The sequence below is a fragment of the Mus pahari genome, chromosome 12 (assembly GCF_900095145.1).
Source record: "Mus pahari chromosome 12, PAHARI_EIJ_v1.1, whole genome shotgun sequence".
Taxonomy (NCBI): Eukaryota; Metazoa; Chordata; class Mammalia; order Rodentia; family Muridae; genus Mus; species Mus pahari.
In genome coordinates this window covers 12,994,436-13,006,423 of record NC_034601.1, presented here as the reverse complement: position 1 = coordinate 13,006,423, position 11,988 = coordinate 12,994,436, and the positions used below count along the sequence as shown (strand labels likewise).

The 11,988-nt window shown below is 48.8% G+C and overlaps 1 protein-coding gene across 1 annotated transcript in view; it reads right to left on the bottom strand.

The window, feature by feature from the left end:
- Positions 1–9,648, bottom strand: part of Hic2 (HIC ZBTB transcriptional repressor 2) — a 30,048-nt gene extending 20,400 nt beyond the window's left edge. The window contains exon 1 of the mRNA XM_021209646.1: positions 9,490–9,648. The gene's annotated coding sequence lies outside the window, so the exon portion shown is untranslated. The remainder of the gene's footprint in view (positions 1–9,489) is intronic.
- Between the last annotated feature and the right edge of the window lie 2,340 nt (positions 9,649–11,988).

Below are 11,988 nucleotides of genomic sequence, written 5' to 3'. Positions count from 1 at the left end.
TGAGTTAGATCCTGAAACCCATAGTGAAGAGAATCAACTTCCTTAAGTTGTTCTCTAACCTCCACATGTGCAGCAAGCACACTTCCCCCTAAAAAATCAAATGCAATTTTAAAAAGAAAACCTCATCTGTGACTCAACAAGACGACTTATCAAGTAAAGGAGTGTGCTATCACACCCAAGTTTGATTCCCCAAACTGTAAGGTAGGAGAAAGCAGACTCCCATAGGTGGTCCTGACCCACACACTTGTCATACATTAACACACATAAAGTAATTTAAGAGGAAAAAAATAGGCAGAGAACTCAGCTTAATAACCTGAGTCCAACCCTAGGGACCCACACAGAAGACTTGGCTCTTCTAAGTGCCCTTCTAAGTGCCCTTCTGAGTCCCACTTGCATGCTACAGAAATAAACCCACATGCCCATGTCCCTCTACAGGCTCCCCCCAAACACACAAAATTAAAAAAGGAAAAAAATGTCAAAGAAAACCTCAGGGGGTGGGACTGGAGAAATGGCTCAGCAATTAAGAATACTGCTCTGTCAGGCGTGGTGGTGCGCGCCTTTAATCCCAGCACTCGGGAGGCAGAGGCCAGCCTGGTCTACAGAAACCAAAAACACTGCTCATCCAGAGGTCCTGAATTCAATTCCCAGCAACCATATGGTGGCTCACAACCATCTGTAATGGGATCTGATGCCCTCTTCTGGTGTGTCTGAGGTCTGTGATGTTGTACTCATATACATAAATAAAATATTTTAAAAAAAGAAAAAACTTCAGGGCCATGTGTGGTAGCCCAGTACTACAGGAGGCAGGCAGGTGGATGGATTTCTGTGAGTTCCAGGTCAGCAAAGACTAGATATTGAGATCCTGTCTCACAAAAAGGGTAGGAGATGGTGCACGCCTTTAATCACAGCACTGGAGAGGCAGAGGAAGGCCGATCCCTAGATTAGGGGCCAGCCTGATCTACTGAATGAGTTCCAGGATAGCCTGGGCTATACTGAGAAGCCCTGTCTTGGAAAAGGGGCAGGGGTGCATGGAGGGGGCATCCACAACTGGTCAAAATGCAGAGATATCGAGACCCAATAAATACATTCATCTATAACAAACTCCTTCACCTAAGGTTCAGGGAACACTAGGCAGAACTGTAGGAGCCAGAGGACCAGGAATTCTGCTATTGAAAGATATTGTCTCCTAGATGCCTCAAAAATATGACTGCCTAAATAGGACCTGAATTACACCAACAGACATACTGCTGTGGAAGGGAAAAAAACCTCAGGAAGATGCACTGGTAGACAGAACTATGGGCAACTCAGGACTGGGGAAAAGAGAGAATTTGTCCCCAGGGATAAGACACTCACCTCAATTGATTATCTAATTCCAAGTGGTGAGCCCTGAAATCATATACATAAGAGCACATATATTTACATACATACATACATACATACATACATACATACAACAAAGAAACAGACCATGAATTTAAAGGAGAAAGGGGGATGTATATAAGGTATTAGAGGGAAGAAGGGGGAAAATTCTGTAATATTTAATTTTAAAAGTTAAAAGAAGGCAGATTTCTAAGTTCAAGGCCAGCATGGTCTATACAGTGAGTTCCAGGACAGCTAGGGCTACACAGAGAAACCCTGTCTCAGGAAAGAAAAAAAAAATTTTTTTAAAGAAAAAAACAAGTCAAGGGAGGCCTGAGTTACATGGTAAACTGGTCAGCCTTAGCTACATAGTGAGATTCTGTCTCCAAAACAAAACAAACAACTAAACAAAGAACACCTAAATATTTACAAAGAAAGTGCTGTGCCTGGCATGGTGGTGAATACCTTTGATCCTAGCTAGCTCTGCAGTTCTGATCTACAAGGAGTTTCAGCCAAAGGCAACAAAGTAAGATCCTATCTTGAAAAAGAGGTATTCCAGCCCAAGTACCACTCAGAATAAAGTACCCTCAGACTGTATGCATAGCTCCCACACATGGCTCACTGCTGGGACTTCCCTGAGCACTTCCTATCTGTGTGACGGTACCATCTCTGAAACATGTGTACAACAGGGACTGATGAAATGATTAGGACTACACAGTACATTCTGAGCACTAAATGCAGGCCTACCTAATATGCTACCAAAAGGCAGAGCAAGGGTAAGGGCTCAAAAGAACTGGCCACTCCTCTTCCACCAGCACCTTCCTAGCATTCTGCCAAAAGCTCTGAAAAGCTCTCAGAGCACCAACTTCCACTAAAGGAAAAGGTAGGGTTGGGCTCAGTTAGTAGAGTATCTAGCAAGCATGGGAGTCCTGATTCCTAGCCCAGAAAAAAATTAGGCAAGGTGTTACACACATGTATAGGCAATGGATGTGTGTGCCTTCGCTGTGAAAGCCCCCCAACAACAACGCACGCACATATGCACGCTAACTAGAAGGTTATACTCATAAAACAATTTGTTCAGGCCTGTCTACCAACATGCACACTACAAAAAAGTCCTTTACCTGTGTCCCTAGCATCCCTTCACTGTACCTAGGCTCTCCCTCCTCTGAAAGACCACACTTCCTAACCAGGATCATACCCAGGACACCAAGATGACGGTACACCAAGGGGTTTTAACATTCCTGTTACACAATCATTGCCCTAACCCCAATAGACACAAACTGAACACCAGGACATTCCACTGTTCTGTTCCTGCAGAGACAGAGCCAACCTGAAGCCCTGCCTCTCACACCCTGCATAGCACCACCTTCCCAACCCCTTACTAGTAGCTTCACACACCTTGCCTGTACAATGCAGCTCAAAAACAACCTCCAGGACTGGGGTCTCTCCCAGGAACAACAGGACAAAGAGACTAAAGAAAAGGCAGCTCTCCCAATGATGCCTATGTCACATCTCAGCTAGGGATAAAGTAGACTGGTAAGAGACTCATTACAAACAAAGAAGGTGTGCCAAGATACAAAGGCCAATGGGAACCCAAGAATGCAACCAAGCCAAGGCCACACAACAGGCTACAGGGTAGGTGAGAATGAGTCTAGAGTATAGGAAAGGAGGTAGCTCCACAGAGAATACTCTACTAGAGACCCCTCAGTGCATGCTCAGGCCCTGCTCTTCACCCTTGTTCAGGGTTCCTCTGCTGCCTGAGAATCTCCGTTCATCCAGTGGGTAACTGCTAAGCCCACTGGGCCTTCCCAAATCAGTTAACAGCATATCTTGTTCAACCTTACTATTCAATCCTTGGCTTGATTCTGTTATAAACAGATCAACTTGCTGGGACAGTGGTTCTTAAACTTGGCCACATACCAGCTTCACTGCAGGAAGCACAGGACCTATCTAGGGATAAACCAAGCTCTCCAGAGGTCTGATATAAAGTCCAAGGTTGGGTTTTTTTGGGTTTTTTTTTTTTGGGGGGGGGGGTTTCAAGACAGGGTTTCTCTGTATAGCCCTGGCTGTCCTGGAACTCACTTTATAGACCAGGATGGCCTTGAACTCAGAAATCTGCCTGCCTCTGCCTCCCAAGTGCTGGGATTAAAAGCGTGCGCCACCACCACCACCCGGCTTTTTTCTTTCTTTCTTTTTGAAAGTCCAAGGTTTAAGTCAAGCACAACACAAGAAACAGTGCTAGGCTCATAGGCAGCCGAAGCTCATTATCTCATGCAGCACGGACATTGTGTCCATATAAGGAAAGGCCCCTGAGGTCTCAGGCCCCATCCGTCCTTTTCATTTACTTTATGCAGCTTCCAAGCAGCAGGGTGACAAGCTGCATAGACCAGGAACAATCATGGGGTCCTTCACCTGGAAGAATCCTCAGCTGGGTTGATGAAAACTCCAATGGGGCTCGAACCCACACTAGTATGAGAATGGGAGTGGTCCCCCCAGCCCCATCATCCAAAGCACCTGTCCACCCACAGGTATAAATAAGTAATAAATAAGGTCTGCTGTCCCAGCCACACAGAACTGCCTAGCAGCTGTACTCATGCAGAGAAAACAGCCCTCCCTCCTATCCTGACCTGGACCTTTCATCCTTGCCACTCCAGGAATTCCAGGACAGACAGAGCAACCTGGGAAACAGTCTCTTTCCATATCCCATACCTCCCACTTCACCCACAAGAAGTTTATGGTGAGGTAGCTCACCCTCAATCAGGAAACAAGGACCCACAGCTATTTCCATCTCACAAGACACAGGAGGGACTTCTGGCACAGATGTGAGTGGCTGGCTCATGCTTTCTCACCTAGGAGGGTATAAGATCCTCAGTCCCCTGACATCAGCCCTAAAACATGCTTCTTTCCCCTCTACCAAGAATGCTTTCCCAGCACTCAGGAAGCAGAGACAGGTGGATTTCTGAGTTCGAGGCCAGCCTGGTCTATAAAGTGAGTTCCAGGACAACCAGGGCTACGCAGAGAAACCCTGTCTCATCAGCTAGGGTAGCCTTTCTGAAGGTCCTAGGAGTGTTATGGGGTCATTCCCCCCACTCAATCCAGCATGCCCTTCCCAGGCCTGCCTTTCCCTCTCCTCCTGGACTGTAGTAGTGCCTGGCCTTCAGAGGATCAAGCTTACTAGGGTTCCCCAACCCCAACTCCCAATAGGCTCAAGAGACCAGTTATTCCTTAGGGTCCTTCCCCATTTCAGTTCCCTAACCCTTAGGCAAGCTTACTCCTTTCCCCACTCCCTCCCCAGCCACATGCACACACAATCTGGACAGGCTTGTTTCAGTTTCCAACAGAAGAAATCCAGTGTGTCTTGGAGAAAAGGCTCACTCCCTGGTCTGAGCTCAAGTATCTACAGACATCATATAATGGGCTTTCAAGTCAAAAGCATTTATCCTTCGATTCCAGCAAGGTATGAACCTCAGTCTCAAGAGACTCCCACAGAACTGGAACGATAGTCCTATCTCTCTGCCTTGAAAGCAGAGCAGTGGTGCACACGTTCGTGAGTACCAGAGCCAGCACAATTTAGACATGCTTTGCTCTAAGAGCGAACTGAGTAAAATACCAAGTTTGCAAGAGTCTCACACATCTGGGGGGGCACACACTTCCCAAGCTTCACACACCTGCAAGATAATGTTTTCCATGGTCTCCCTAGTCCTTCCTCCATGGCCTTTAGGGGGAGAAGAAAAATCTTCGCCAGGTGATAGTGGTGCACACCTTTCATGCCAGAGTTTGAGGCCAGCATGGTCTACAGATCAAGTTCCAAGACAGCCAGGGATACACAGAGAAACCTTGGGGCAGGGGTTGGGGGAGGGGGGGTAGTGTGAAACAAGAATAGATGAGACAAAAAAAAAAATAGTCTCCCCAGCTGCCCGAGAAGATGCACACTATCCCAACAGTCTGTAGGCTGAGGCAGAGCACAAGTCTGAGGCCTGTCTGGGTACACAGTTTATCTCAAAGAACAAAAACAGGGTTGGCAAGACAGCTCAGTGAGTAAGGCTGCTGGCTGCAGGCCTGACGATCTAAGTTCAGTCTCTGGAACCCACATGGTAGGAGAGCATCAACAGCTTCTTTACCCGGCAAACACGCACATACCAAATAAGTAATTGTAATAAAAATAACCATCACTCAGCTCTGCCAACATGACCAGAGCACTCCTCCAACCTACATGGCCCCCTCCCACCGTGCCTGCCACACCACACTGCCTTTGACCATCCTCTTCTAGTAATTTGCTGTCTTCTCTAGACTGACGGGTGGAAGACAATACACATGTATACTCAAGCCGTCTCTACCTTAGACATGGGTGGTAAAGTGGGCATCATCACTGCCCATGTCTGCATGCAGAGTGAACCACAGAACTAGGCACACTGCAGGCTTCCAACAGAGTCCACTCACCCTGCCCCAAACTGACTTGCAGGGCACTCTGTTTAGCCAGGTTCTATGAAACTGATTACTTCCAAAAAGGACCATTTCCTCTTAGGGCAGGCCCTGCTAGAGATCAGGTTCAGGAGGCAAAGGCCTTCAGTCCCAGCCTATGAACAGAGATGGGGTGAAACTGACCCCTCAGGTCAACAGACCAACCAAAAGAGCAGAGACAGGAGTTCCCTAGGTAAACTGAACTTTATTCCTTCTCCAACTTCTCCATCTCCAAAACTGGTCCCTTTTCAGAAGCTACTGATAAGAAGGTATCTCAGCCTGGTCTACAAAGTACAAAGTGAGTTCCAGGACAGCCGGGGCTATACAGAGAAACACTGTCTCGAAAAACCAAAAAAAAAAAAAAAAAAAGAAATCCTTCAAGTATTCACCTCTCGGCCTCAGAAGTACAGCGTCCCCGCTGACGGGGACAGAGAGGGCTTAAAAAAAAAAAAAAAAAAAAAATCTCAGGAGCCTGGTACAGTGTGGCACCTCTTTAATCCCAGCACTCAGAACACAGAAGCAGGTAGGTCTCTGAGCTCCTTGTCTATCTAGTGACTTCTTAGACAGCCAGGGCTAGAGAGACCTGTCTCAAAAACAAAACAGCAAAGGATTTATGGGAGGGAGGTGGATGTCTGTGACTTCTGGGCCAGTCAGAGCTATAAGAGACCTGGTTTCCTTGTTTTCATTGTTGTTTTAACTTTACACACATGGGACCCCCAGGAGTGCCTAGTGCCTTGGGAAGGGAGAAGGCATCAGGTTCCCTGAAACTGGGGTTACAGATGGTTGTGAGCCACCTGAGTCCTCTGAAAGAGCAGCCAGTACTCTTAACCTCTAAGCCATCTCTCCAACCCTTTGTTTCTTATTTAAAAATAAAATAAAACTGTGAAAATTGGTGGCACACACCTTTAACCTCAACACTTGCTAGGCAAAGGCAGGCCATTCTCTGAGTTCCAAAACAGTCAGAGCTACACAGTGAGGCCCTGTCTCATCTCGAAAGACAAACAAAAAAAGCTGGTCATAGTGGCACCTGTCATTAATCCCAGCACTCTGGAAGCAAAGATAGGTGACTCTCTGGGTTCTAGGTAAACCTGCTCTACATAGTGAGGTCTAAGCCAACCAAGGATACATAGGGAAACCCTCTTTCTTGGGCCAGAGAAATGACTCAGTGGGCAAAAGTGCTTGCCAACTAGCTTTATGACAACTTTGACCCACAGGATCCACATGGTGGAAGAAGAGAACCAACTCCTACAAGCTGTCCCTCAACTCTAGCAGAGAGTCTGCCCACCTACATGCATACAAACGAATGCAGTATCTCTTAACAAGCTCCAGCTCAGCCTAAAAGGGAGAAGGGTAGTTCACGCCCCTAACCTCGCCCCTTCAAGCCTGACCTTGACAAGCAATAAGGACTCACACACAGGAAGGCTGCACAGCAGTCCCTACAGCTCAATAATGCAAAACCCTGTGGCTCTCAGTCCGCAACAGCTGACTCCGAGAGGATCAGAGACCGCGCTTATTAACAAAATGAGAAATCTGATCTGTGGAAAGAAAACACTATGTGAGGATTAATCTAGAACTGCAGCTTGTGGAAAAGGCTAGGCTGCTGGCCAAGACCAGGAAGTGAGGATGGAATCCTGTCTACCTGTCCTCAGAGCAGGCACTATGTAGCAGAACAGGACCCACCAACCCTGCCCTGTTTGCACCTCTTCTCCTTCTAGCAATTACAGCAAATCATTTTGGTTCTGCTTTAAAGACAGGGCTCCCTCGAGCTGCTTCTTCCTACACGCAAAGCCAACAATCAGAGGAAGATTTTTTTCTTTTCAGGAATTGCTCATAAAAAGCCCAGTGACTAATGTACAAGTCCCAACAACTGGCAGGAAAACACTGCAAGAAGAAATTCTGGGCACACAGCCGAACTCAAACAGCCAGACAAGCTGGCCAACAAGCACTCTCCACACCTTACAACTAACCTGCAGAAAGCCAGGAGCCAAATTAGTAAGCTGAATGAACAGCACTGCTCCCACTCGCAGCAAGCAGGCAGGCAATGCAAAGACTCTGGACAGCTTTTCCCAAGTCTACCCTGTAGGTTTCAGAGGTTTTCATTAAAAAAACTGTAACTACACAGGAGAGAAAGATCACCTGCGGGCACATGACTTCTTGCAAAAACCTTAGTCGGAAGGTTTGGCCACACATTTGTCTCTAGAGGCCAGCCTGAGGCTGGACCATCTGCCTGCCTTCTTTCAGACGACTCCAGAAACTCGGCTCCACCCAGCATACTTTTCCGAGACACAGAGCTACAGAGTGGTTACACAGACTACGATCCTAAAAATGTCTGCTTGAAAGCCAGGGATTCCAGATAGGGGCAGATAGCAGAAGAGGGGCAAGGCTAGGAGGGATCAGAACCAATAATAAGTGTGGCATCCCTCTAGGGCTTGCCTCCATCTCGCCAACCTTTGTCCTAGATTGGAAATCCCAAGTTCAGCCTAGAAGATGAACCCCCTCCACGACCTGCCCGATCTCCTGGTCCGGGGTGCAAAAGACACAGCTAGCAAAACCCCAGGAACAGTCCAGTCACAGGATTCCTATAGGCAAGGATCCTCCCCTCCCCCACCGCCACATATGTCAGTGGGGGTGGCCTCCCAGTGTTACACCCCCTCCTGCTGATTGAAAGTGAGGAACCTGGAACACAGCTTTCCAAACGCGCCTGACAATTATCACTAGAAAAGATACTGTGAAGAGGGGGAACAGAACACCTAAGTAAATAACTTCTCAATCTCTCCGGCCAGCCAAGATCAGCACTGGACTCTCGTCGCGGGGTAGTCCAAAACTGTTCTGGGCGCGGCTGCTGAGAGTATTATCTGGCCTCAATCACTCCAGGGACCTAAGTCACTGCCCCCCCCCCACCCCGGGGAGAGGTATTTTCCCCCAGCACTCACACCCAGGCTTGTGTGCATATGAACCATTCTGGAAGATAAACAGAGAATGACAAGCTAGGGCCCCTCCGCTCACTCCCTGAGCCAGCCAGTCCCTTCCTCTTGCCACCCGACCCCCTCCCCCCCAAGCCCATCTCTCTTCCTGCCAGGCGGCTGCCTCCAGCAAAGGTCTGGGGGCAGGGCCGAAAGCCCACCCAGCCACGGAGCCGGGTCCTCTAAGCCCTACCCAGTCCCTGACACGGCCAGTCGTCCCCCCCCCAGCCCGCCACCCCAGCCAAGGAAGGGTACTCGAGGAAAAGGACTGCGGACCATACACACAAGCGCAGTTCTGGAAACCGTAAAAGCGTTCCAGTGAGGGGCAGCCGCAGGCGTACAGCCGTTTGCATAATGGGAGAACGCCCGCCTGTCAGGCAAGCACAGCTCGCCCGACGCAGTTCGGATTAGATTGCTAATGAAAAGGCACAAAGAGCCGGCGCCCGCTACCCCGTCGACCCCCGCTCCACAGACTCGCGCCCCAGGACTGGCGCGGCCCTGGGGGCTTTGTGGCCCGGAGTCCCCCGTGCCGGCCGCCACCCGCCGGGCACCTGAACCACAAAGCCCCCGCCCGTCCAGGGTCCCGCGTGCGCCTCGGTTCGAGCCTAGGGGCCGTGCGCGCGCTCCGTCCCACGCGCGCCCACGCCCCCCTCTCTCCGGGGGCGCGCCCGGCCCGCGTCTCCCTCCCTCGAAGACACCCGCTTACCTCAGGTGCCTGCCAGAGGCTCCTCGTCTGGGGCGCCCGACCTGAGCTGCACGCGCCCGCCCTGTCCGCCCTCCGCCGGCCCCCGCTCGGCTCTCCGCCCAGCGCGCCCAGAGCGCCGCTCACAGCCGCCCGCTCCGCGCCATCTTGGAAGCTTGTGACGTCAGCTCCACCCGCTCACCCCTGACCCACATCTGAATGGGCGAGCGACAGGGCGGACCTGGAGGCGGACCCTTGTGGGGGGCGGGACCCTGGGGCTGGGCGGGGCCGACGAGGGGGTCCGAGTCCAGGGACCGGGCCAGTGGCTGCTGCGGAGTGTAATGGGGGAGGGGCGCACGGGAGGTCGCCTACAGCGTCCCGCGGCAGGCGCCAGAACGGGACGGCCACCTCACCTCGAAATACTTGACGGGCAACACCCAGCGGAACAAGGACCCTGCTCTTTACCACGGGTCTATGCCCAGTCCTCAAATGGAAGACTGACCCGTTTTGAGCCTGACCCCGACCCTTCAGAACCCCCAACACCGTCACCACCAGCCCGGTTCAGGTGGCCTGCGCCTCTCCTCTTAGGTCCGTTTGAGCCCTTGATCTTCAACTACGCAGCGTATCTCAGTCTATAAAGTTTAGCCCTCAAAGGCTGCTTGCTCCGCTGTCTGGACTGCAGGAAGGCCTGCGTAGTTCTGATTTTGAAGGAGAAAAGAGGCCTGGGAGTCTTAACTCTAAACTTCTCCTAGGATCCTTACGTCCACTCTCGCGAAGGTCGACCCGGATTGCGCAGAAGGAAGAGAGGTCCCTGTACACCCTTTGCTTACTTATCCAGAGTCTTCCAGCAGATCACAGGAGTTTAGGCAGCCCAGGAAAGACCCAAGACTTGTGGCCATCCAAATGTTTTGGGGTTCACACGGAGTTTTTCACTAGAGAGTTATTAAATGACCTTCTCTCTACTTTGAACACTAAACACTAAAGCCCACCACTGTTAAGGTCAGAAAAGTCCTAGCCAGCGCCTACAGCTGTTCTATAGGGAGATTGTGACCCAGAGTCAACATTGAAACCCAATTCAATAACCCTTCACAGAGACAAGCATGTTTTCCGAATGTAGAAGCTTAAAATAACAGATTAAAAAATTTTAAATTCTTAGTTTACCCAAATACATAGCTAATACGTAGTTGTTTTTACAGCTATCATCTTTGAAAACCAAACAACAGAAATAAAAGTACATTTATCCTAACAGATATTAAAGCAAATTATAAAGCTACTGCTGTCAGTTATACTAGCCAAGAAATAGAATACTATGCCTAAACATCCTAGAAATGACGAAAACTCAATAGATTGAAAATGGGTGGCATGGGTATGTCTTTAGTCCCAGAACTCTGAAGGCTGAAAGAGGCAGATCTCTGTGAATTAGAGCCAGTCTGACTATATAGTGACTTCCAGTTGAGCCAGGGCTACACAGTGAGCCTGCCTAAGAAAGGAAAAATAAAAAAGAACTATCAAGCATGTGTTAAAGGAAATGTCAGTCATGAAGAACAGCTTGGAAGTGGGCTGTTTTGAAGACTTACCAGCCAAGTGTGGTGGTCCTGCCACTCCCTAGGTGATGGTTACAGGAAGGAACATTTTTCCAGTGGTTATAGTCACTGGTAAACTGACTCCTATAAATAATATACTGGTATTGCTCTGACTCCTACAAATAATCATCCACTTATTCCCCTGTAAGCAGCTCTAATTAAATTCACTAAATCACATAAAAAAGAAAAAGTAGAACTGAGACAAGCTGGGGAAAAGAATGGGGTCAGAGGCAGTGGGAAAGAAACGAAAGAGGGTAATGGGCTGATTGTAGTCCAAATATGCTATGTGACTATGTCATGAGACCCATTATTACATGTAATTAATATAGGCTAATAAAAAATACAGTGAAAGGCAGAACTACTATTGTAGGATTCAGCTGTTCCACTCCTGGGGTAGTTAGGTTAGCTGACTACCTGAGGTACCACTAAGTCAGCACAACCATGTTTACATGTTTATCTTATACTTTTTTTTACCTTTTTATAACTTTTTTCATACAATATATGATCATTCTTTCCCCTTCCCCCAGCCCCTACCTACCCAAGTCTATAACACCACCACCCCTTTTTAAAGTCTCACACTGCACCTTTGACTCTCTGGGAACTCTATAAAAAGACCAAGCTGACTTCAAACTCAGAGATCTTCATACTCTGCCTCCTGAATTCTGGGATTAAAGGTGAGCGCCAACAATCTCTCCTGGGCCCTCTTCTCTCTCTTTAAAAAAATAAACAAAACCAAGAACTTAACACACCATAGCCACACAAAAACTTCACGAAATCAGAAACCAAAATATACAAGCAAAAGACTAAGCCAACATAGTGGCACATGCCATTAGTTCCAGCTCTTAGAAAGCAGAGGCAGGTGGATTGCTGTGAGTTTGAGGCCAGCCTGGTCTACATAAAGAGTTCCAGGACAATAAGAGCTACATAGTGAAACACTAAA